Source organism: Coturnix japonica, chromosome 13 (assembly GCF_054131305.1).
Source record: "Coturnix japonica strain WE chromosome 13, WE-NBRP24, whole genome shotgun sequence".
Classification (NCBI taxonomy): Eukaryota; Metazoa; Chordata; class Aves; order Galliformes; family Phasianidae; genus Coturnix; species Coturnix japonica.
In genome coordinates, this window is record NC_140675.1 from 3194162 (window position 1) to 3220028 (window position 25867).

A 25867-nucleotide genomic window follows, 5' to 3' on the forward strand; every position below is an offset into this window, starting at 1 on the left:
GCCCTGGTGAGGCCTCATCTGGAATATTGTGTCCAGTTCTGGGCTCCCCAGTAAAAAAAGACAGGGATCTCTTGGAAAGAGTCCAGCGGAGGGCCACAAAGATGGTGAAGGGCCTGGAGCATCTCCCCAGTGAGGAGAGACTGAGGGAACTGGGTCTGTTTAGCCTTGAGAAAAGAAGGCTGAGAGGGGACCTGATCCAGGTCTATAAATATTTGAGGTGTGGGGGGCAAAGTGGTGAGGCCAGACTCTTGTCAGCAGTGTGTGGAGGAGTGACAAGGGGAAACAGACAGAAACTGGACCATAGGAAATTCTGCACTAATGTGTGCAATAACTTCTTTATGGTGAGAGTGACAGACAACTGGAACAGGCTGCCCAGGGTGGTTGTGGAATCTCCTTCTCTGGAGATATTCAAGACCTGCCTGGATGCCGAGCTGTGCGACGTGGTGTAGGGAACCTGCTTTGGCAGGGGGGTTGGACTCAATGGTCTCTGGAGGTCCCTTCCAACCCCTACAATTCTGTGATTCTGTGAATATCATGGGGTGGTTTGGATGAGGAAAGACGACCCCTTTGAATGACCTTTTGTCAGGGCATGTCCTGGGATTCCTAGGATCCTCAAAATGCAGCACTGCTTCTGTCACTGAAAAATGGGGCCCTGTGTGGGACGGAGGGAGGGTCCATGAGTCCCTGGCCCACCTGACTGAGTATTTCCATGGTCTTAGCAAAGACATACGTACAACTTGAGAATGACAGTTAGCTGTGTTCATGGTGGCATGGCCACTGCTGATGGCCTTGAACTGTCTGAACATAACTGAAGAGGCTCAGGCTGATGCAAATCAGCTATTGAATGACAGTGTTGAAAAACTGGAAAGACAGGTGGCAGTTTTGATGGGGAAAAAACCTAATTCAATCATTCTCCTATGGAAGATCAGGAACATCTTTCTGGAAGACCATGGGGACCCTGTACAAGGGAATCTGTATAAAATGGACTCTGTAAATGAAGGCACTAAAAGGTCAGATTTTGAGGTTCCATTTGGACTAGATCTATTTGAGATCTGACTGATTGTAACCCAAAAATGAAAAAAAAAAAAAAAAAAAAATGCAGGATAGGCTGGTGGGAGTGCCCTGACCAGTGTCCAACCCCCCAAACCCTGCTGCCCATAATACAGCAGCTGAACTGATGGATATAGTACAGTGGTTTAGACAGAAACCAAGAGAGCATGCCAGCATAGCTGCTCTGGTTATGGGACATGGAGGCAGAAAGCGCTGTGGTGAATGGACTGGAAATTTCAAAACTGACATCCATTACTACTCACCCTGCCCTCAGGCAAAGACTGTATGTTCTGTCCAACATAATGAGGATAGCCATTTGATCAGTGAATGATTTATGGCTGTGTGTCATATAACATGGCCAAATAAGAATGACATACCATTAAATATCAGCCTGTGGTCCTCTATGGAGGACTAACAAAATTATATTAGAGAATTAGGCATGAAAGAGGCAATCTATGAAGATGATTTTGAGAGCCCAGTCAATAAATTTTTCATCAGGAACGAGGGATCTCATCCTACAGCCATCACCTTTACATCAGGATGGGTCTATGTTATCCATACTGAACCCCCCAGTGGCCCTCAGGTGCTGTAATACAACAGGCTGCCCAATTGATGGGGAGACAAGAGTGCCTGCAGCCAGATGCAGGCTCTGAATGGTGGTGGAAAGGTCAGAGAACCATCTGCTGCCATGACTTAGGCGTCCAGCCCCTAAGGTAATCCAGTCTGGACCCATTAGGGTCTTGAGACAACCAATGTTTAAAGACCAGATTAGAGCAGGAGTTCAGTTTAAAAAGATCGATGAACAGCATAATCAGGAAAAAATATCTGTTAAACAGGCCCAAGCACTGAGTATTTTCAGTCCAACCTTTTCAGCCAAACTAGATGTGAATGTAACTCAAGAAGGGTCTGGATGGGGGCTCTGGCAGAGCCAGAGTTCTTTGTGAACCCCTATGAGGTTTTGGTCACAGGTTTGGCATGGAGCAGAATAAAGATACATCACAGTTGAAAAGCATTTATTGGCTACCTATTCTACACTACAGGTGGTAGAACCAGTAACTCAGATTTCAGAGGTTATCATTAAACAACAAGGCCAGTCCAGGGGTGGGTAAAAGATCTAACACACATCTCTATGATGGGGGTGGCCCAATCACAAGCAGTGGTGCGCTCAGTTGTTCTGCTTGCCTGCTCCTCACGGAGTTTGGAGAAATCTGTGCCTGTTGCGTGTTCGAGTGCATGCGCAATGCCATGTGGAGGGCTTATCGCAATAAAGATTGGCGGATTTGCTGCGTAGACCGGTCAGAACTCAGATCTGCGTTGTGCTTCCTGCGGCACCAAACGCCCAACAGTGGCAGTTCCGTGTATTGGCCAGCAGGTGGCAGCAGAGACCACGGAAAGAACGTCTGCGGGACAGACCCTGGGGATCCGTTCTTTTGATTATAGGGGAAGAACACAAAGATGGAAGAGGAGGGAAGGGGGAAAAAAAAAAAGAAAAAACGAAAAAAACAAACCACAGCAAACAAATAAAAACTTCTCCAAACGTAGCAAACGTGAATGTCTGTCAATAAATAAATGAGTAATTGAATTGATTTCTGTTTCCACTCTCCCCCGCCCCCCTCAACTTCCGAGATGAAGAAACACCTGGTATCAATTGGACAGATGCACACAGTGAAGCCAGGGATGGTCTGAAACGCAAAGCAGCTGAGCAGCTTTTAGAAGAAAACAGAGTAGTAACAACTTCTGTACCTACATTCACCACTCTGAGATCCTGTCTGGGTCTCCCAAGGCTTGTAAATAACCACTGGGTCGGTTCTGATGTCGAGTGATTTGTTGTCAGTTCTCTCATGGTTCTCCGGTCAGTTCTCCGGTGCCAGGATCTGCCACAGGGCATTCTGACCACGGGCATCATGTTTCTACGCTGCCGCCTGCATTTAACAGGCAATGGGACTGCCCAGCATGTGCAAGGCAGCACCTCTGTCACACCACCAGAATGTTTAAGGCTGTTGGGATTGTTGTTAGCGTCCCATTAACACTGAGGCTAGAGATACCCTTAGGATTGACATTACTATTAGCATTACTTTAATGGTGCCCTATCTGGGTCATTTCCAGGGGATGTCAGGAGTAAGGCATAGTGTCAGGAGAAAAAGAACAGACTCTGTTACTTTATAAAAGTGATAATAGAGAGAGTTCATTGGAAAAAATACAACTCTTAAATAATACAAAGCATGCTTCTGATTGGATGCAGGCATCATCTGGGCTCTGATTAATATTACTCTTAAGGTAAAGATTATTGTTACCTTAATGATTGTTTTTAGGATTATGATCAGGGTTAAGGTTCCTTTTGCTACAAACTTCTAGCATCATTTTTGTTGTTACATTTGGAGTTAGAGACGATTTTAGAATCAGGGTAAGGGTTAGGATTAGAGTTACATTGCTGGTTAATGCTGTTATCTTTACAGCTCCTGTGAGGGTTGGGGTCTGGGTCAGGTGTTTAAAAAATGAAATGAGAAAAGAATAAAAAAAATATATTGAAAGCTTCAGATTTCCTTAATCTTTGTGGGAATCATATAATGTGCAACTCAGATCTACCTCTTCGTGCAGTGACTGCCTGTAAATTTGCTAGAGCCTAATATAATATGGCCTTGTGCTTCCCGCTAACTCACCTTCATTTCATTTTCATTACATTTGCTTGGTAGTCAGATTTTGGTGTGTGGATATTTTAAAACAATCTAACTGACATTAGCAAAAAATTAAAAATAAATTAAAAAATGCACGACAGCATCGTATCAATTTTTATAGATAAGATACAGAAGAGCAGTTTCCCTTAGTTTTCTGTGCCTCTTTACTTTCTTACCCCCTCCCCTTGTGTGAGAAACTCTCAAAGTCAAAGATTTCTAGTTAGGCAAAGATGGCAGCGATAGCAGCAGTGCTTATTCATTATTGCAATACTGCGCGCACATCCCCTGTTGGCAAGGGAGAAACTGCACACCAGTCAGTGAAATCAATTCTGTTCTGTGCCCTAAACCCACTGCAGGTGATGCTCTCATGGCTCTCATTGGTTGAGCATCTCAGGCTCACAGACTCCTCCAGACTGTGGCTAGGATTCATTTCCATAGAAGGTCAATTACCAACCTCTTGTTTTTAGGTCTGCCTTGTACTTTTCTGCAGAGAGAGAAGGGCAATGTTTCCAAAAGTCAGTACATTCATTCTGTCCTGTGCTGGGCTCTACCCACCCTGTGTATTTATCTTGTGCTTGTCTCAATTCTCCCCATGTCAGAATGCCCCCAGTCTGAACTTAACTCTGTTCAGCAACTTTCTTGGTGGAAAAACTACTTATACAGCTGTTTTACAAGAGGGTTATACATTCAGTTAGGGCCTACACTATGTACTGAAAATACTGGAAACTTCCACTGCAAAAACACAATCTACCTCTCCCATCTGTGCAGCCTTGCAGACCCAGAGCATGCCAGGTTATTTCTGCTTTCATAGCATTTGCATGCTGTAGGGTGAGCAAAAGGTTCTGCTGCTTGATTCTTCTGCAAGAGCTGCCTACCGGCAAATGGTTGCAGGGATGGAGGATGTGACAGAAAGCATTTGTCTCCACAAGAGCAGAGTTACATTCAGTGCAGAGTGTGAGAGTCAGGTTGGTGTGGAAAAGCACTGACACGCTGGGGATGATGCAGTGCTCACATGTCTAACACTCACAGACATTACTGTCAGAAGGATGGTGCTGTGTTGTGCTTCTACCTTTGGCAGCCCCTGGAGAAATGCTGTGGCACACAGAACACCTTTGTATTGCACTGACTGCTGCCATGCAGCATGGATTTAACACACCAAATCCAGAGGAGCATGACTGCATCTAACTGCCCTGAGAAAAACTACTGTAGCTGAAGAGATGAGGAGGCAGCTGCTCATCTGCAGAACAAGCAGTACTGCCAGACATTGGGCCAGGTGAGCACCTCCTGCTGCAGCGTGATGATGACAGGGCTGGAGATGATCTGCAAAGCCAGCTTCAAAGTGGGAGACATGAGTCAACATGGCAGGAGGACAGAGGTGTTAGGGAGCAGCCAAGGCATCAAAGAGTATCAAAAGGCTTTGAAAGGTATCACAAAGTGACAGCCAGGAAGACTGGGATTATCATGAGCAGCAACCTGGATGCTAGAGATTATTTGCTCCCATACAAAATGGTAGAGATCTTGCTGCAGACATCCCAAAGCCAGGCAAAATGGGAACCCAGAGCTCTGCCTGCACGAACCCCACAGCCAGAGTGTTGCAAGCTGAGCTGCCTTGCTGTTTGTTGCATTCATCGCAATCACTGTGAATGAATACTCAGAATGCAGTCAAGGCGATAATTGAGCATGAGTGACTTTATTCAATAAAAGACAGGAGGGCTTGAGAGGTCAGGGGTGAAGATGGGACTCCTCTTGTCAAGATGAGAGTGGCTCAGAGCTGGTGCTGCTGCCTGGTGCCTGGGACTGGCAGCCTGACTCTAAGTCCCCATCTAAGATGCTCAGCTTCACCTCACTGATGCTGACCTGCTCCTGCATGGTGGTGCTGCTGCTGGGACACTCGGGCTGTGCTTGGGATGGGCAGCACTGCAAAGGCACTTGTTATGGTTTTGCAATTTTGTTGGTGTTGGTATTCCACATCAGAACACCATGCTAATAATGGGAGTAAAGGGGACAAGTTTTTTTCCTGTGAACTGCCTTAATGAGCATGTGGGGTGGGGCACCGGAAGGGAAGTGAGGAAGGGGACGGCGTTGCTGGACCGGCTCCCTGCGAGGAGACAACGTGGTCAGAGCTTCCTGCCTTCCACAGCTCCATCGGTGAGATTTGGGACTTGGTATTCTCTTTGTTGAGACTCTCTTGTTGTTTGTTTAGCATTATTAGGTTATTAAACTGCCATTCGTTCTCAGATCACCTTTTTCCTCCCTCATTTTTGGTTAGACCTAATCGTAATCTCCCTTCCCTTCCCCGTCTCCCTAAACGCACGTGGCCGGGCCTAGCCGGGCCGCACCGCCGTGCCGCTAGAGAAAAGGGGGAGGGCTTTTGTTCCTGCTGCCCCGGGTTGTGCCCACTGTCCCGGAGTGAGCTCTAGAGAGAACTCCGTGACATTTTTGGTGGAGAATGCGGGCACAGCTCAGGGCAATGTTTTGGGCAGTAATTAGGTGGTCTTTTTCAGCAGCCCTGTATGTAGGACTGATAGTCCCTAGGTTCCTGTGGTCCTGGCTTAAGGACTTCCTGATGTTGGGGGTAGGGGTAGATTTATTAAGCCGATGGCTGGCAGGGATAGAGGTATCTGCCTGGCTCCCTTCCAGACTAACGAACATCACAGGCACCGTGCTTGAACTGGCTCACGAATGCTCTGAATTCCTTAAGTATGACTGGGGTGTCAATTGGAATACTGTGTTGTTAGTCTCTCTAATTGTAGTAGTTTACTATAAATTGCAGAGAGACATGCAAAGAATAGTGCAGAGAGACTCAGGAAAAGGGCCAGAAGCATCGGGACCCCCAGTATCAGGTAATCTCACCCCTGAACACCAGAGGGACCTTGGGAAATTAATAGAACCCCTGAGTGAGTGTGGGAGATCAGGGGGATCTCAGAACGAATGGCTTATGAAAAAGATAGAGAGTCTCGAGAATGAGATCCAAATCCTAAGGGGAAGGCAACAAGTTAATCCCAGCCGACCACAGGAAGCACCAGCATCAGTGTCAGTCGCCCCAGTGGAAGGCCAGAGTTGGGACGTGTGTCCTCACGTCTGGAACGGATGGAGGAAGTAGAGGAAGATCCGGGCGAGGGACCCTCCCCAAAACCACCAAGGAAGGCAACTCAGAAGACTAACAGACATGGAGAAGATAGTGACGATGAAGGCCAGAGATGGGAGCGTGTGCCCTCACGTCTGGAACGGATGGAGGAAGTAGAGGAAGATCCTGGTGAGGGACCCTCCCCAAAACCACTGAGAAAGGCAACCCAGAAGACTAACAGACGCGGAGAAGATAGTGATGATGAGGGAAAAGTCACTGCTTCCTCTACTCGTAAACCTCTGAAAATTACTGAAATCCAAAGTGCGAGAAAGGAGTTTGCCCGACTCCCAGGTGAACGCCTTGTCACTTGGCTGCTCCGGTGTTGGGACAATGGGGCCTCCTGCATGTCTCTAAGCTGCGATGAGGCTCGTCAATTAGGAAACATTGCTCGAGACTCATCTATTGATAGAGGGATCAGCAGATGTCTCGATGGAGTCGCCAATCTCTGGGAGAGGATTCTATCAGCTGTAAAGGCAACCTGTCTTCTCAAAAGTGATTTGGAGCCTGTACTGGAAAAATGGAGTACAGCTGAGGAAGGTATCCAGTACCTGAGAGAAATGGCTGTGGCAGAAATGCTGTTCGATCCCACGTTTGTCCCTGGGGACCCAGAGGATTACCATGACCCAGAAAAGGTGAGCGGTACTCCGGAAATATGCAAGAAACTCATACGGTCAGCACCAGTGAAGTATTCCAGTGTACTATTAACGAACTCTAATAGGTATGATGAGCTGGATAGGAGACCTGAAATTTTTGAGCTCATCCTTTCACTGCAAAATATCGAATACTCACTACTGCCACACCGTACCACCATCGCAGCCATCTGTAAAATGGTGGATAGAATGGACCAAATGGAGAGAAGACAGGACAACATGCAGAAGAGCTGGTCTGCGGCAAGGAACCACAGTGAACCTGTGGCAGTCTCAGCTGTCAGACGCAAACGCACACCTGTCCGAGTGAAGGACCGCAGTGAGCCTATGTCACGTGGTGCCATGTGGAACTACCTGCGTGACCATGGAGAGGATATGAAGAAGTGGCATGACGAACCCAATTTTGTACTGCGAGCACGGGTAAGAAAATTACAAAAGAGGTCAGCCACTACTGAGGTTGCCTCTACCTCTGTAGACAACCAATAGAGGGGCCCTGCCCTCAGCCAGGGGGGGGAAAGGGATAATAGAGTGTATTGGACTGTGTGGATTCGGTGGCCTGGCACATCAGAACCACAAAAATATAAAGCACTAGTGGATACCGGTGCACAGTGCACTCTGATACCCTCAGGTTTCGAAGGGACAGAACGGATACATATACATGGGGTGACTGGGGGTTCGCAGGAACTGTCTGTATTGGAGCCCGAGATAAGCCTCACTGGTAGAGACTGGCAGAAACATCGCATAGTGACTGGCCAGGGGGCTCCTTGCATACTTGGAATAGATTACCTAAGAAGGGGACATTTCAAGGACCCCAAAGGATACAGATGGGCTTTTGGAATAGCTGCTATAGAAACAGACAATATTAAGCAGCTGTCTGATTTGCCTGGCCTATCAGGGGACCCGTCTGCTGTGGGGTTACTACGGGTGGAAGAACAACGGGTACCAATTGCCACGAGAACAGTACACAGACGACAGTACCGTACTAATAGGGATTCCTTGCTCCCTATCCATAAGCTCATTCAACAACTAGAAAGTCAGGGAGTAATTAGTAAGACCCATTCACCCTTCAATAGCCCCATATGGTCAGTGCGCAAAGCCAGTGGAGAATGGAGGCTGACAGTAGACTATCGTGGCCTTAATGAGGTCACACCCCCATTGAGTGCTGCAGTGCCAGACATGTTGGAACTCCAGTATGAACTGGAATCAAAAGAGGCAAAATGGTATGCCACCATTGATATTGCCAATGCATTCTTCTCTGTCCCTTTGGCCACAGAGTGTAGGCCACAGTTTGCTTTTACTTGGAGGGGTGTTCAGTACACTTGGAATCGTTTGCCCCAGGGGTGGAAACACAGCCCGACCATCTGCCATGGGCTGATCCAAGCCACATTGGAACAGGGCGGTGCTCCAGAGCACCTGCAGTATATAGATGATATCGTTGTGTGGGGTGATACAGCGACGGAGGTTTTTAAAAAAGGAGAACGGATAATCCAGATCCTCCTGTCTGCTGGTTTCGCTATTAAGCGAGACAAAGTGAAGGGCCCTGCCCAAGAAATCCAGTTTCTTGGGGTGAAATGGCAAGATGGGCGTCGCCACATCCCAATAGACGTGATCAACAAAATTACTGCAATGTCTGCGCCCACTGACAAAAAAGAGACACAGTCCTTCCTGGGTGTGGTAGGCTTCTGGAGGATGCACATCCCAAATTATAGCCTCATTGTGAGCCCCCTCTATCAGGTGACCCGAAAGAAGAATAGCTTCGCGTGGGGCCCTGAACAGCAGCAGGCCTTTGAGCAAATCAAGCAAGAGATAGCCCGTGCTGTGGCCCTGGGGCCAGTACGGATGGGACAGGATGTGAAGAACATCCTTTACACGGCTGCTGGGGAGAAAGGTCCCACTTGGAGCTTGTGGCAGAGAACCTCAGATGAGACCCGAGGCCGACCCCTAGGATTCTGGAGTAGAGCATATAGGGGGTCGGAAGAGGGCTACACTCCAACTGAGAAGGAGATCTTAGCCGCATATGAAGGGGTCCGGGCTGCCTCTGAGGTAATTGGCACCGAAACGCAGCTTCTCCTGGCACCTCGACTTCCAGTGCTGAATTGGATGTTTAAAGGGCAGGTTCCCTCCACTCACCATGCCACAGATGCCACATGGAGTAAGTGGGTTGCACTAATCACACAGCGGGCCCGGATGGGGAACCTCAGCCATCCAGGGATCCTAGAAGTGATCATGGACTGGCCCGAAGGTAAAAAGTTTGAAGCACCACCAGCAGAAGAGGTGTCACGCGCCAAAGAGGCTCCCCCATACAATGAACTTCTGGAAAATGAAAAGAAGTTCGCCCTGTTCACTGATGGATCGTGCCGCATTGTTGGGAAACATCGCAGATGGAAGGCTGCAGTGTGGAGCCCCACACGACAAGTTGCAGAGGCCACGGAAGGAAGAGGAGAATCGAGTCAATTTGCGGAGGTAAAGGCTGTCCAGCTGGCCCTAGACATTGCTGAGCGGGAGAAATGGCCAGTGCTTTACCTCTATACTGACTCATGGATGGTGGCCAATGCCTTATGGGGGTGGTTGCAGCAATGGGAACAAAACAACTGGCAGCGGAAAGGTAAACCTATTTGGGCCGCTGAACTATGGAAGAACATTGCTGCCCGAATAAAGAACATGGTCCTAAAGGTGCGTCACGTAGATGCCCACGTGCCCAAGAGTCGAGCAACAGAGGAGCAACAAAATAACCACCAGGTAGATCGAGCTGCCAGAATTGAGGTGGCTGAGATAGACCTGGATTGGCAGAATAAGGGAGAGTTATTCCTAGCTCGGTGGGCCCATGAGACCTCAGGCCATCAAGGCAGAGATGGAACACATAAGTGGGCTAGAGACCGAGGGGTGGACATAACTATGGATGCTATTGCGCAGATCATCCATGATTGTGACACCTGTGCCATGATCAAACAGGCCAAGAGGATGAGACCTCTCTGGGGGGAAGGGCGATGGGAAAAGTATAAATATGGGGAGGCATGGCAGATTGATTATATCACCCTGCCAAAGACTCGTAATGGTAAGCATTATGTACTCACCATGGTGGAGGTAACCACTGGGTGGCTTGAGACATATGCGGTACCCCATGCCACTGCCAGAAACACCATATTAGGCCTAGAGACACAAATCCTGTGGCGACATGGCACCCCAGAGAGGATCGAATCAGACAATGGGACTCATTTCAAAAATTCACTGGTGAGCACTTGGGCCAAAGAACATGGCATCGAGTGGATCTATCACATCCCCTATCACGCACCAGCCGCTGGTAAGATCGAGCGCCACAACGGTTTGCTGAAAACCACGCTGAAAGCAATGGGTGGTGGAACATTTAAGAACTGGGAGAAACATCTAGCAGAAGCCACCTGGCTGGTAAACACCCGAGGATCAGCCAACTGAGACAGCCCTACACAGTCCAACTCCCTGCGTACCGTGGAGGGAGACAAGGTTCCTGTGGTGCATGTAAAGAATATGCTGGGAAAAGCGGTTTGGGTCCTTCCAGCCTCTGGAAAGGGGAGGCCCCTCCGTGGAACTGTCTTTGCACAGGGACCTGGGTGCACCTGGTGGGTGATGCAGAAGGATGGGGATGTTCAGTGTGTGCCACAGGGAAATCTGATGCTGGGGGAGTGCAGCCTGTGATTCCATGTGTGTATATATATATATATATATCTGTATGTACATATGTAATGCATGTTAACTACTGTTCTGTTTATATGTTGATAAAAGTTAGGCATGATGTGATGATGTGTAATAAGGGGTGGAATGTTATGGTTCTGCAATTTGGTTGGTGTTGGTATTCCACATCAGAACACCATGCCTCATAATGGGAGTAAAGGGGACAAGTTTTTTTTTCTGTGAACTGCCTTAATGAGCATGTGGGGTGGGGCACCGGAAGGGAAGTGAGGAAGGGGACGGCGTTGCTGGACCGGCTCCCTGCGAGGAGACAACGTGGTCAGACCTTCCTGCCTTCCACAGCTCCATCGGTGAGATCTGGGACTTGGTATTCTCTTTGTTGAAACTCTCTTGTTGCTGTTTAGCATTATTGGGTTATTAAACTGCCATTCGTTCTCAGATCACCTTTTTTTTCTCCCTTACTTTTTGTTAGACCTAATCGCAATCTCCCTTCCCTTCCCCGTCTCCCTAAACGCACGTGGCCGGGCCGCGCTGCATTGCCGCTAGAGAAAAGGGGGGGGGGGCTTTTGTTCCTGCTGCCCCGGGTTGTGCCCACTGTCCCGGAGTGAGCTCTAGAGAGAACTCCGTGACAATGAGGAATTATAAACTGGAATACCAGATACCTGGCAACGTAACAATGCTTTGGCAATGAAAACAGCTTTATTCATCTCTGTAATAAACCAAACCAAAACAAAACAAAAACAACAATCCAACATGACATTGACAGAGAAACTTGAACAACAACAACAAAAAACTTCAAGGGAAAAAACAGGCATTCAACTTTCAAGTCAGCTAATCGTGTGTTCTCATGGAAATGATCTTATAGGAGTTCTTGTTGAGAAACTCAGCAGGAAGAGCAACCTCAAAAATAAAGCATGAGACATGGTTTTGCAGCACTGGGAACCAGATACAAGCACTCAGTTTGCCAGTCCCATGCTATGCAATTAAAGAGGCCTTTACTGAGGTTTCCCATTAGCCACTGAATTAGCCATTTGACAAATCACCTTTTGCATTATTCAGCCTGCTCAGGACAAACATTATCTGTAGAGTGATTTAACCCACAAGAACATGAGAACTGCTACACTGGCTTAGGCCAGCAGAACAGCTCCAGCCCCAAGCCACAGGCAGCAGGCAGCCAGCAAGGCAGGCACGGGGGAATGGAGCCCTGTGGCCAGCGCTGCCACCCTCCTCTGCACCAGGCACTACGTCAATGTGCACTCAGACACAGACCTTCCCCTAGGTCTTACTCCCTTTAGGCATCACAGACTTCACTACACCCTTCTAAATGACAGGACTATTTGGCAGCTAGGACAGCTGTCACTGAAATCCATGACCCCAGTTCATGGCAGGGCAATGGACTCCTCTGACTAACAGTCTGGATCTCAGATTGTCCACCTATGATTGTAGTAAGGGCACTGCACAGGGTGTTCAGAGAAGCTATGGATGCCCCATCCCTGGAGTTGTTCAAGGCCAGGCTGGATGGGGCTTTGGGTAACCTGATCTAGAGAAAGATGTAAGCATTAGAACTAGATGATGACTAAGAGCTTTTCCAACCCATACCATCCTATGATTCAAGGAGCTGAAGATGGCACAGTACCTGTCCCTGAGCATCAGGGGACCAAATACCAGACTTGAGACCTTTTCTGAGAACCATACATTTAACTTCTCTGTGGCCCGTCTCAACATCCTACAGATACCAATTGCTCTCAATTCCTCTACAGGTTTTCTTACTTCAAGAACCATAAGCAAGAGATGCCACAGAAAATTACTATTATTACCATTCCATCATAGTCTGAAGGCCAGTCAGACACAGAATCACCAACGCAACCACTTTTGCAGCAGGGTTAACTGGGAACATTTATGAAAGCTTGGAACTAGAGTATCATCTTTTACCCCTGGATCTGTACTGCCAGTTCCAAAACACTACCTGGACAGCAATTACTATTGCACCACAGCATGCAGTGAGATCAGCCCCTCCACCTGCAATTACTTCCTGGTGTGTCCCTTTGGGGCAGCATACAGCACAGCTCCCACTCACCCAGAGCTCAGGAGCTGACAGATCAGTTAACCTGGTCAGGAGAACCTCATGCTCCTCTCTGTCAGCTCCCCTGCTGCCAAGCACAGGTGGGTACCCACATTAGCGCTGTTGTGGATGAGGGGTGGCCCCAGCAGGAGCACCACTGAAGAACATTGGCTGGCTGCCTGGGCCTGCTGCACACCTACAACAGACAAGAAGGTGCTTCTTCCAGGATTTGTTTCCAAAATGATGTCTCAAACTTCACAGTATTCAGCATGCAGGAACCATGTAGTCAGAAGGTATATCTGACTAATCAGAAGCAAATCTTCCCATTGTATCACAAAGTAAACAATTATTTTATATATATTTATGGAGGGAATGGCTCACTTTTAAGCAACAAAAGCCTGTAGTTGTTTGGATTTGGCCTTAGAGGCTTGAGTATGTCTCCAGTACTGCTTCAATTCAACCGTATTTCTTTTTGCTCTCCATCTGCACCATAACACGCTTTCACTTCCAAAGCATTTCAGGTAACAACTTGAAGAACAATTTTTATTTTAAACATACACACACATCTCTTAGCATAAAACTCATCAAGTAGTGTCAGCAAGCACATTTTAATAGCATAATATCGAAAAGTAATTTTACTACTATCTAAGAGTCTGAAGTCTGCAGAGGATATATTTAGATGCATATAAATAGACAACAGTCGGTGATGTCTGGTCAAAGGAGTACAAATCTTTCCTAATGCATGGAATTTGCCTGGCCCCAAACACTGCAACAGCACTTAGACAAGCCTTTTCTACTTGGCTCAAATTCTGCCAGGCCTGTTAATAACAAAGCTATTAGCATGATTTTCTGGATGGGTTGCTTGCTTAGAGAATATTCAAAGATTGTTCTAATAAACTAAACCCGTTACCACATCTGAAAGCATAGGAAATATTGATCAACAATGGAAAGCCATTATCCTTTCAGCATTTAACATATCCCCATGCGCCCCCACAGACCGACAAGCTCTCCAGGTACCTTCGGACGCTCCATCTCCCCACTGCTTGCAGGCACCTTTGCTTGCCCAGACCACACCAGCGGGAACACCATCCCCATCTTCTGAAATTTTTGGAAAAAAATGTACACCAAGGCAGCTGCGTGGGGAGCTCAGTTACAGATTGGCCTGGGGAAGCTCCGTTTCCCTCTTTCTGTGCTGTTCTGACACATTTGTTTTTGGGTTCCCACCTGTTTTGCCCCACATACCTCATCAGTCCCATTCTTAGGTTGGACAACACCTTACCTTCTTCCTCTACCTCATGGTCAACATCTACCAATGTTCATAATGATGCAGCCAAATACAAATCTCTTCAGGCAAAAGATTTGTACAACAAATTCAAAGACAGCACCCAAGAAACCATCTGAGTAACACTGCACCTCCTTGAGCATAAACCAAAGATGAGATTGATGAGTGCAAGGAGTCCATTCCTGGACTTGTGTAGGTTTTAGTAAGCCACAAAACTGGTAGACCAGCTCAGCTTCTAACTCATGCGAGACTCTTCAAATAGCCAGGATTTATTTCCACTGACTGCATTGCCATGAGAAAACTGGTAACTGCTTTTTCTGAAAGAAGAAATGCAAGCTAATATACCATGGGAAGCTTCTTAGTAAGCTTTGTGACTGGAGGCCTAGCTGGCAAGCTTGGGTGTGCATTTTGATACAGCCTTAATGCATTAAAATGCATTTATTATGCATTTAAACAAATGCATAATCCCTTGAGAACAGCTTATATTTAGAAATGTAGATCAGAAAGGTGTTTGGGCACTGAGAGCATTCAGTTTCTGGTATGGTTCTTCCTGCAGAATTGAACCTGACTCTCAGACCAACAGAGAGGAATCGCTGCTCCACGTTTTGGAGCACAGCGGCTCCACCCCACCAGGACAGATTCCAGCAGTAAAACACAGCAGTGGGCTGACACCAAGGGGAGACCCACACACAGCCCACGGCTCCAGGGGATGACTCCAAGCTAATGGAACCAGGCAGAGGCCCCACCACACCACGAGGCACACACTGCCCCAACAGCCCTGGGCACTGTGCTCCTGCCGATGGCTGCAGGTAGGATGGGTGCTGCCAGAACCAGCCCAGCCCTCCCAAGGAAGTAGAAACCCTTTGACACACAGTTATCACCAAAAGGCTCCAACAACCCAGGGAGGATCCATCCATCCCACTGCTTTGTTGTCTGTCGACCTTCACTTGAAAAGGGCTGGACATGCAGCATTCAGACAAGGATTCTCAGAAGGAATGAGCAGACACCACCTTACTCTGGGGACATGTAAACGTGAATGGGAAAGATCAGTAACCAGCAACATGACGAGAAAGGCATAGGTATCCTGGGCTGTCAAGCTCTGTAGGAGACAGTCAGAGACCGTGCAGGGACAGCCCCAGCTAAAGGCTCCCAGCTTTCCCCTCCTTGGTTTGGCGGCTGGTCAGATGATGTTCACACCAGCAGCTAAGGCCAACACACCCTCCTGTTCCAGTTGCTCAATGCAATGAAAATTGCCTGCCCTGGAGACATGACAGACCAGGCTAGAGAGAGAAGACAACAGCACAGGAGAGGAAATACTGCTGCCCTGTATCACAGAAGAAAATGACAGAGGGCAGTGGCCGTGATCTGCAGATGCCATGCTGATGCCAAGCCAGCGCCTGGCAAGCAGCAACAGCAGGAAGGGCTGTGACAGCTCCTCGCCCACCTCTGCCCGTGCTCCCCAGGTGTGGCAGCACTGAACTGCCCCTCCGTGTAGCCGCCCTCCGTGGCCCCCTCCTCAGCTGCAGCCGATCCCTGCAGGGAGGTTTGTTTGTTCCTGACATCAACATGGCTGCAAGGTTTCGGCTGGCTCCTCAACAACTGCCGTGCTGTCTCCCCTAACGGGAACCTTCCATCAGAAAAAAAAAAAAATAAATAAAAAAAAGGTTGATTGTGTCCTACATTTGCTTTCCCGCAGACGAGGAGCGCTCACTACACACAAAAAGGAGGGGAGGGGAAGGGACAGCACTTAACACAAATCCTGGGATCCCGGGGACAAGCGACAGCCTCCCAGGACAGAGGTGCAATGAGAGGCGTGTGCCGGGCGAGGGCAGCGGGACGGCGCGGCTGACGGGAGCCTCCCGCGGTGAGGGCAGGCGGTAGGAGGGAGCCGGGAGCCGCATCTCCGCACACCCGGCGCGTTCCCTGCGGAGGAGCTCAGGAACCCCCCGCAGCCGGAGGAGCCGAGCCGTGCCCCCGAGCGAGCGCCCGGCAGGACCGCGGGCACGGCCGCGACCCCGGCAGCGCAGGGCTCGGGCGGCACCGCGCAGCCCCGGCCCGGCCCGGCGGTGCCGGCGCTCCCCAGGCGGCGGCAGCACCGCGCCAAGGAGCGGAGGGGGCGGCGGCCGCCGCGGTATCCGCGGCCCTGCAGCAGCACCCCCAGCCGCGGGCGGCCGCCGGCGCCGTCCCGCGGGCAGCGATGGGAGCGCGGCCCGGCCCGGCCCGGCTCGTGGCGCCCACCCCACCCTCGCCCCGCGCGGCCCCGCGGCCGCCGCCCCCCCGGGAGGGGAGTCCCAGGCGCCGGCGGACACCCCGTCCCGTCCCGTCCCGGTGCGATGCGGGGCGAGCCCTGCACGGAGCCGGGCGGGACCCCGCCGCTGGCGCCCTCCCGCGCCCCTTCCCCCATGAATAAGTAACGGCGGCTGCAATGCGGCGGGAGCCGGGCGACGGCCGCCAGCTCCGCGATTACCTGGTGCCTCTCGGGGAAAGACGGCGTCCGGAGCGCTTCCCCTGCAGCGGCGGCCGCGGCCGGGCTCCGGCGGGGCTTCAGACTCTCGCAGCAGGCAGGCTGGCCGCCTCTCTGCCCTGTGCCATGGCTCAGCAGCCGCATCCTAGACCGGCTCCGCGGTGGCGGCTGCCGGCGGCCGCGGAGGGAAGGGCAGCCCGCACGGACGGCCCCATGGAGCGCGGCGGCTCGGCTCCGGCTCCGGCTCCGGCTCCGGCTCCGGCTCCGGCTCCGGCGCGGGCAGCGGCAGCGCACATGCACACACGCACACACCGCGCCGGGCGGGCGGGAGGCGGGGGGACGGCGCGGGCGCGGGGCACGCAGCGGCGCAGCCCTCCGAGCCCGCTCGCATCGCCCCGCCGCGGGCAGCCCGCGCCGCTCCGCTCCGCGCCCGCCGACCTCGCGGTGGAGCCGAGCCGGGTGAATCCTCGCCGAGCGCTGCGTGTCCGCGCTTCGCTGCGGAACGACGGAGCTTGGAGGGGGGGGGGGGGGGCCGCGGAGCCTCCCCGGGGGCACCTACGGCGCGGCGGGCGGCAGGGCCATGCGGCTCCGCGCTCAGGCGGAGCAGCCGCGGCGCCGCGCGGTGCGGTGGGGCAGGGCGGGGTGCTCGGCCCGGCCCTTCGCTGCGCCCATCCTCCGCACCCAGCGCTGCCGCCCGGCCCCGGCCCCCGCCAGCGGCGCCGCGCGATGCAGCACGGAGGCGGCCGCCGCCTCCCCCGCGCCGCGCCGGGGCGGGCACGGGATGCGGGCGCTCCCCGCCCCGCACGCACGGCTGAGCCGCAGCCGCCCGACCGCGCGCAGACGTGTCGCGGGCCGGGCAGCCGCGCACCGGGCGGGGCAGCGCCGACAGGGAGCACGGAGCCACGAGTCTGACCAACGCTCGGGTCGGGATGCGGGAGGGACGCGGGACCCCGGGCCCCGTGGGGAGGCGGGTGCGTGAGGAGAGGAGAGGAGAGGAGAGGAGAGGAGAGGAGAGGAGAGGAGAGGAGAGGAGAGGAGAGGAGAGGAGAGGAGAGGAGAGGAGAGGAGAGGAGAGGAGAGGAGAGGAGAGGAGAGGAGAGGAGAGGAAAGGAGAGGAGAGGAGAGGAGAGGAGCGGAGAGGAATGCTGCTGCCACCGCTCAGGAGCGTTTTCGGCTTTCGAGCGGCTTTTCCGCTGAGGGAACCGGCAGAAACGGCTGCGGCGCCAGGAGGAGCCACGCACGGATTCGAGGCGGCGTTGGAAGCCGAGCGCGGAGCTGCGCGGAGCGGAACCGTCTCCTGCCGGCCCGGCCCCGGCCCCGACACGCGGCTGGGTGGAGGAGATGAGCCCGGCGCGGAAATGAGAGGTTACGTTGTCTCCGGGGTCAATAAATTCTGTAGGCGTCAGGGTTTTAGAGGTTGTTACCTGTCTCCAGGACTCCTTGCAGTGTGCAGCTCTGACATTTTGAAACCTTGGTCCGGTTTTCTCAGAAAATGACAGCGATGTTACAGCACGGCGAGCAGAGCACCGCGACAAACACTGCCTGCCCGGAGAGGAGCCGCCGTACCTTGCCAACATGCAGCAACCCTGCGCCTGGAAAGAGGCCCCCACCACTGGCCATGAACCCTGGCCCCTCGGCCACCCTCCTGTGGGGACAGCAGTGGTGCCGCTTGGCTGGGGCTGTCCCCACTCTCATGCTGCCTGCAGCTGGAGGAGCGCGGGGCCAGGGTTACTGTGGAGCATGTGGGTACAGCCCATCGTTGTGCCGGGGTGGATGCAATGCTTCTGGATACCTTGTGCTGGGCGTTGTGCTGGGTGCGCACGTGGGGGGGCACAGCCCCAGAAGAAGAAGAAAGCTGCAGCGCTGCACCTCACACCTTCCTCCTGGAAACCTTCCTGCCCTGGGATCCAGCGCCTGGGGTCAGTGTGAGCAAGGAAAGGGAATGCGGCTTTGCTCCCAGACCCATCTCTGTGCAGCCTGAGGACACAGTTCTTGCAACCTCTAAGGGGGAAAAGGAGCATTGTTTTGAGATCAGCACCACAGCTTGTGCCTGTGGACCATCAAAACTGCCCTTCCCAGAGCAGTGGCCACCTCTGCCCTATCAGCAACTGCTGCCTGGGGCTGGGAACTGAGGATTGGCACTGAGGGCAGCTCTCCTCTATCCATTTTCAAGCCCTCTGCTCCATGGATCAGGATCAGGCTGTTACAAGGGCAGAGAGGCCCAAGTGATGAAGGAAGGGAGCGACTGATTCCTCTGCTCCCCTAAGAGAAAAGCCATGTCAGAAAGTTGGCTTTGCCGGGGTTTTCTTGTGCATCCCTAATTTTCAGTTCTATCACTGCTGTCTTTTAGAACTGGAGGGAGTGTGTTTGGTGTTCCTCAGTCCCATGCTTGGCCCTGCTCAGCATTAGCAGTGTGCTCCCTGGAGGGAGCAGACAGACAGGAAGGCGCTCTGTGGTAATGCATCTGCAGTCTTGGCTGACCTCTGCCACATGGAGCAGCCTCCTCAGGCCTCTCATTCCCAGCATTTGCTGCCTTGGCACTCCGTTCTGGCCCAGGAGCAGCAGGGCGGGCACAGCAGCGGTGCCAGCTGTGTTCTGGTGCGAGGAAAGGAAGCAAATGTTTGGGTATGACTTTCTTGGTGACAGGAGAAGCTTGTTCCAAGTCAGGCTCATAGTGGAGGCTGCACTGCTTTGCTACCATCCAACACAAACACCAGGTCTGGGTCAGAATCACTCTGAACAGGTACTGTGACAGCACCTCCCAGCAGCTGCCTCCTCACAGGCAGGTTCAGGAACATCCTGCACCCTCTGCTCTCAGGGCTGTGCAGGGACTACTGCCAGCTCAAAATTCATGCTGGGCATGGGCCTGAAATGGCCCTGCTGCTTTGGTAACATCCCCAGGGAAAAATGCTCTTTTCCAGAGGGTCTGGGAGCACTGAGAGGCAGGTGGCCATGGGGAGCACCCGCTGTGCCACAGCTCAGCCACTGTACCTGCACTCCCACCCTTCCCCACGAGCCCTTGAGGGAGCTTTGTTTTACTGCAGCCTTCAGGAACAGGATAAATGCCTTATTTCTGACAGAAGACCACTTGTTAGCCTATATTCTCCTTTCGTAGGTATCATTCAAGAATTGTTTGATAGAATCACTGAGTGGCTTGAGTTGAAAGGAACCATTGAAAGTCATCCCATCCACCTCCCCTACAATGCACAGAGACACCCACAGCTCTGTCAGGAGCTCAGAACCCATTTCCTGACCTTAAGGGCCTGCAGGGATGGGGCACCACCACCTCTTTGGGCAAATTGTGCAGTGCCAACACCGCCCTTATTGTAAAAACTTATGTCCAATTTAAATATCCCATCTTTCAGTTTGAAACCATTTAACCATTTTCCTCTGGATGAACACACCATCAGGTCTGTGTCTCCCCTGAACTGAGGACTCCACATATGGAGCAGTGCTCCAGGTGAGGTCTCACAGAGCAGAGCAGAGGGGTGGGATCACCTCCCTCAGTCTCTGACCACCCTGTTTTTTGTGCAGCCCAGGGTACAGTTGGACTCAATGATCTCTAGAGGTCCCTTCCAACCCCTACAGTTCTGTGATTCTGTGATACAGTTGTCTTTCTGGGCTGTGAGGGCACATTGCTGGCTCACAGACATCACTTTGGTCTCTTTTGGCTGAAATAAAGATGGAAGGCTGCAGCTACGTGCTGTACCTGTCATGCTGCCCAAGTGCTTCCTGCCCCCCAGAGCCATGTGCCCCACTCAGCCCTAGGCACAGTGGCTGCTTGTCCCCACCTGCTTCACACCATAACCCCTTGCTGGCCTTGCAGCTGGGGAAGATGCCATCAGTTAGAAGTGCTGCCCAGCAGCTGGGCACGCAGGCGTTTTTCTTGGGGAAAGGAAGGAGAAATACTTTCCTAAGGTGTTGTGTGCAAACCTGGGGAAGTGACAGATTAGGGAGACAGTCTGGATTGAGCAAAATGCTTAAAAACAAACCAAAACCACCTCTGAGTGCTAATGCAGTGTGCTATGTACACACCCTAAAGGAGATCAACAGCAGTGCAGGGAGGTATAACAGCAATGGATGGGTGGCTGCAAGGTTTAGCATCCCTGTTGGAACTCTGAAGCAAGAGGGAGTAAATGCTTCTTTTTATGGTAGTCTGTTGTGGCTAATCAAGAAGCGTTTGGGAACTGCGGTTTTTACTCATTTTTACAAGAAGCTCAATGCCTCAGTGACGGAAATGTCGGGGCAGCGCTGCATGCAGTGTGTCCTCCCCTGAGGGCCGGGCAATGGGAGCACTGCGGTTATCGGGCACAGGGGACGCTCTGTCCGGCGGCGGCAGCGCGGTACGTCAGGTTCATCGGTGTTGGTTTCCCACGGTTTAAATTATTCTAGTTTCAGTTCTGCGGTCTGTAAGATGGGGGAGCTGTTGCATTGCACAAGAACCGCGCAGGCTGCTCCTCCCGGTTCCACGCGGTGAGAGCCTCCCGGGCCGGGCTCACCTGATCCATCACCAGCTATGGCTCCGCGGGAGCCTGGCCCACGGAAGGGATTGCTGGATAAGCCTCTTCCTTACTTTAATAGCTCTAACGCTATGTAAAGTGGACTGGCGTTGCATTGAAGCCCACAGTACACGTGTTCGCGAGCAGCAGCACGGACTCATTTATTGCCCCTGGATGTGCTTCACTGCTGGGTGATGGTGAAGCAGGCTGGTCATCAGGTCAGCTTGGTTCCCTGGCTGAAACTAAGCCAGGTGAAATAGATGCTTGGTTGCTGATGTGCACCTTGGGATTCTTAGTTTATGGGTTTGTTGGTTTGTTTGATTGTGGGTTGTTTTGGGCCTTTTTGTTGTTGTTTTGTTTTGTTTTTTAATCTTTTACAAATCTTTTCAGCCTAGATTTACATTCATGATTACAGTATTATACTGTTTGTTCTCTAACAGCCTCGCTTTCTGAGAAAGAAGTAAAACAAAGCACTGACACCTTTTGGGTTGATTTCTAAATCTCGTCTGCGATAAAATGAAGATTTCTACCAATTGGCACCTGACTTTCAAAATGGTGGTTTATATCTCTCAGCACTTTTTATCTAACAAATGCCACCCAGCAGATCAGTACCAGCACAAGGCCTGTTGGACAGCAGCGTGGCCCCAGCACCAGGCTGCATGGGGGACGGGGAGGATGGGGAGGAACACAGAGCACCACTCCAAGTGCCTCCGTCAGCACTGTCCACCTTTCCAGCCTGCTCACCACAGGGTCAGTGCACTCCCACTGCATTCAGGCAGGCAGAGCTGCTGGGTGAGGAGTGCATGGGATGGGACGGGCTGCACCCAGCTGTAGTGAAGTGCCTCTGTCCCACACACTGCAGCCACCCCTGTGCTCATGAAATAAAACCAAGCATCTGGGTTAAGGATGTGCTCCATTGCCCATCTCCTTTTCCCTTCTTCTGGCAGTACTTAGGTGTGCCCTTGGCAGTTATTAATGAGCTCCCTTAACACTTGCACTCTTTTCATGTTGCTGTTTGCTTGGTTGTTTTTATTTTTTTAATGCTTTCTTATTCACATTATTCCTTATGTGACTTATCCTTGTGGAGATGACATCTCTATAGGAAGTAGCAAAGTCAGCATCATCAGCCTGCATGAATTGCCTGAGCATCCTTGCTGCTTCTGAAGCAGCCAGGTGAAGGGCTGGTTTACAGCATGAACTGAAAATGGTTTGCTTGTCTCCCAGCTGCTGATTCAAGCATTTACCTTAGGCCAAGACTTAAGTGGAGAAGAGTAATTTGAGCCGCTTGCTCCATCTTCCTTCTGCATGTCCTATCTATTATACCCACCCAATCAGCTGAAGGCTCTCAATTAGCTGATGAGTGGGAGGATGAAGAACCATTTATGCACACAAGTTTAAAAAAAAAAAATAATAATCACTCGGTTTACAGTCTTTGTGGTCACAGCTTAAAGCAGAATTTCGTTAGAGAATTTCATCACTGGCATAACCACACTTCAGTGACAAAGTTGCATCAAAGCAAATCAATTGTTACTCCAAAATTTTACTCACAGGTACTGGCAGGGTCTAATTCTGTCTGATGATTTTCTGACCAGAGAAGGAATATTCCACTGGGCAGGAAAAGGAGTTAGATAGAATGACTTAGGCAGAAACATCCCAAACAAGTAGAAATGGAAAGATGCTGGGGTAACTAATATTGTCAGGAATTTGCCAATGGGGAAAAAAAAATAATGCAGAGGCACATGGGCAAAAGAAGTCTTGTAATAATTCTTCAAAAGAGAGGGAGCTGGAATCTGGCATGGATCCCCATAGCTTCCAAGCTTGTTCAATTAAAATCAACACTGAGTGGGTTTTCTTTCACTTCCATTACTCAAGCTGCATTCTTCAAAGGGATAGCAAATGAGTGATATGCATATGAAAGAACCATGGAGTATGAAATTACAAAATGATACAAGGTTTGGATATTTGCACTTTGAGATATTAAATCTTCTGAAGAAAAATATTTGAGCAAATTCTGAATAAAGGACCCTACAGAGGAGGAAGGAAGAGCTGTGAGATAAATCTAATAAAGATGATACTATGCAATTTCCGAACACTCTTGAATTACTGAGTTTAGCTGTGGCAGTGTTTCCAATGGAGGATTCACTCCCACGTAGTCAGGCAGCAAGCACATTTTAAAGCCCATTTGGAACTATTTTCTACTCATGGTGCCATGGGGCAGTCTATGGGGAATACGTATGTCACAAAATCAGAACCACAGGGGTGGAAAGGGACGTGTGAAGCTCCCTCAGCCCACCCTCTTGCTAAAACCCAGGTGACTTTATTATTTTTATTGTTAAAAGTGGACATCAGAAATTCACTTTTTTCTGCTGTAGCAGCACCAGCCCTTTGGTGCTGACCTGAAACATGTTCCCTAGCCCTCTTCCACTCCTGCTTTGCTGTTCCACTTCTCTCATAGTACTTCACACGCTCCATCAAAACCTCTTCTTACTTTTCTTTTAGAAACCTTTGTTTCCTCTGTGATTTTCATTGAATCCTGGACACATTTCCCTATGGTCAATAAGCTTTTTTCCCCAGTTCTTGCAAGTTTTCTCATTTCTTATGGCCTCTTTAAAACATTCATCCATTTGAGGCACCATCACTCAAATTTTCCCTTTTGTGGAGGAGCCTAAATGCGCTGCACACAGCTACATGTTAGTAGGAAGGGATTTTTTTAAAATCAAAGTGGGGCTGTCTATGTACAGTAAAGAAATAAGTACTACTGTCTCCATTTAGTCCATTCTCTTATGACTCCGCTCTCAGATTTCAGGCTGGATAGCAAAAGGGTGTGCTGCCAGAAAAGCTTTTCACCTCCTGGAGAAGTGCAGATACTCATGGACAAGATGTTCTCAGTCAGCACACCCAAAAATGTGTGTCCTGTGTAGTTGGTTTAGAGCCCATCCCCAAGGCTCTGTGCGTGTGGGCCCCACTCACTGCAGGCAAAGCCTTTCCTGCTCCCCGCTGCAGAGCCACACATCACCCAGGGACTGATCCACACAGCTGTTTGCTTTCTCAAAAACAAACAACAACAAGAGAAGAAAGAAGTATCTTTAAACACATTCCTAGAGAAATTCCTAAAATTTATTTTAAAAAATAAATTTACCATTGCAACTCAGTAAGTCTGTGTATATTTCCAGCAGAAAAGCAGAGGAGAGTTTTGACATTCCTGGTTTTATCTTCAAACATGATGGGCACCAAAACACACAAAAGAGAACCCACACAAAACACCTGGTCTCATTTCTGATATAGTTCCATACCACACATGGATTTCACACAAAACATGTACAGGTGCCCTGCTGGGAGACATGCGGCTGCCCCATCCTGCTGTGCAGCACAGACTGTGTGTGAGTGGGCTGAGAAAGAGGAGGGTGAGGAAGGCTTCTTAGTTCAGCACGGATCCACTTCATCTTGACTTCACCTGCAGAGTCCGCTGGGATGCTGAGCCGTGCTCTTCCGCAGCTCTGGTGTTATTACAAGCCTGCATTATGTTGAAAGCCAGTAATTAGATATGTTCTTTAAATTGCTCAAGTGTTTGTATAGTAAGCAATTACCAAATTCTACATCACAATTCTACAATTAGCAATTCTACATTGTTAATAATGAATTTAAGGCTTGTGCAATAGCTCTCAAGTGCTTGGATTCCTCCTGGAAGGATCATGTCTGCTCTCTAAGCACAGGCTGCACACCAGCCTGCCATCAGCAACCAGGTTGTTTGGACAGCGTTGGTCCCTCTGCCCAGCCCAAGGGCCAAGCAGGTAAAGTCCAGGAAACAGCAGCTCCAGCTGCAGCTGTGAAAGTGGGGGCAAAGGGGAAGCTGTGTGAGTCTCTGGTACCTGAGTACGGCCAGGAGGATAGAATGTCCTTCTGTAGGGGAGGGATGTGGGGAGATGCTGCAGAAAACAAGCAGCCTCAGGAGTTTCCTATCCTCCCTGCTCTCCATCTGACTCATATGAGGGGAATGTGCCCCTTTCCATAGTCCCCAGCACCCAATTCCCAGACAGAGCTGGCACTGCTTGCTGAGTGTGGCACCCACATTCTGGGAGGTGGTGAGAACACCTGAAGTCATTTTCTGGTTGTTTTCTCAGATACAGTTTGAAAAATCTTCAAGGTTGAAAAAGCCGGTCACAAGTGGCATCCCTCAGGGGTCAGTCCTGGGACTGGTGCTCTTCAACACCTCAATGACAGACGGTGGCATCAAGTGCAACCTCAGCAAGTTTGCAGATGATACCAAGCTGAGTGGTGCCATCGATACATTGGAAGGAAAGGAAGCCATCCAGAAGGACCTGGACAGGCTGGAGAAGTGGGCCTGTGTAAAATTAATGAGGTTCAATAAGGCCAAGTGCAGGGTGCTGCACTTGG

At 50.7% G+C, this 25867-nt stretch overlaps 1 protein-coding gene across 1 annotated transcript in view; it reads right to left on the bottom strand.

The window, feature by feature from the left end:
* The window catches only part of LOC146758588 (cytosolic carboxypeptidase 4-like), a 242004-nt gene extending 224887 nt beyond the window's left edge, over positions 1 to 17117 (bottom strand). The window contains exon 1 of the mRNA XM_085514567.1: positions 16977 to 17117. The gene's annotated coding sequence lies outside the window, so the exon portion shown is untranslated. The remainder of the gene's footprint in view (positions 1 to 16976) is intronic.
* Positions 17118 to 25867: the final 8750 nt, after the last annotated feature.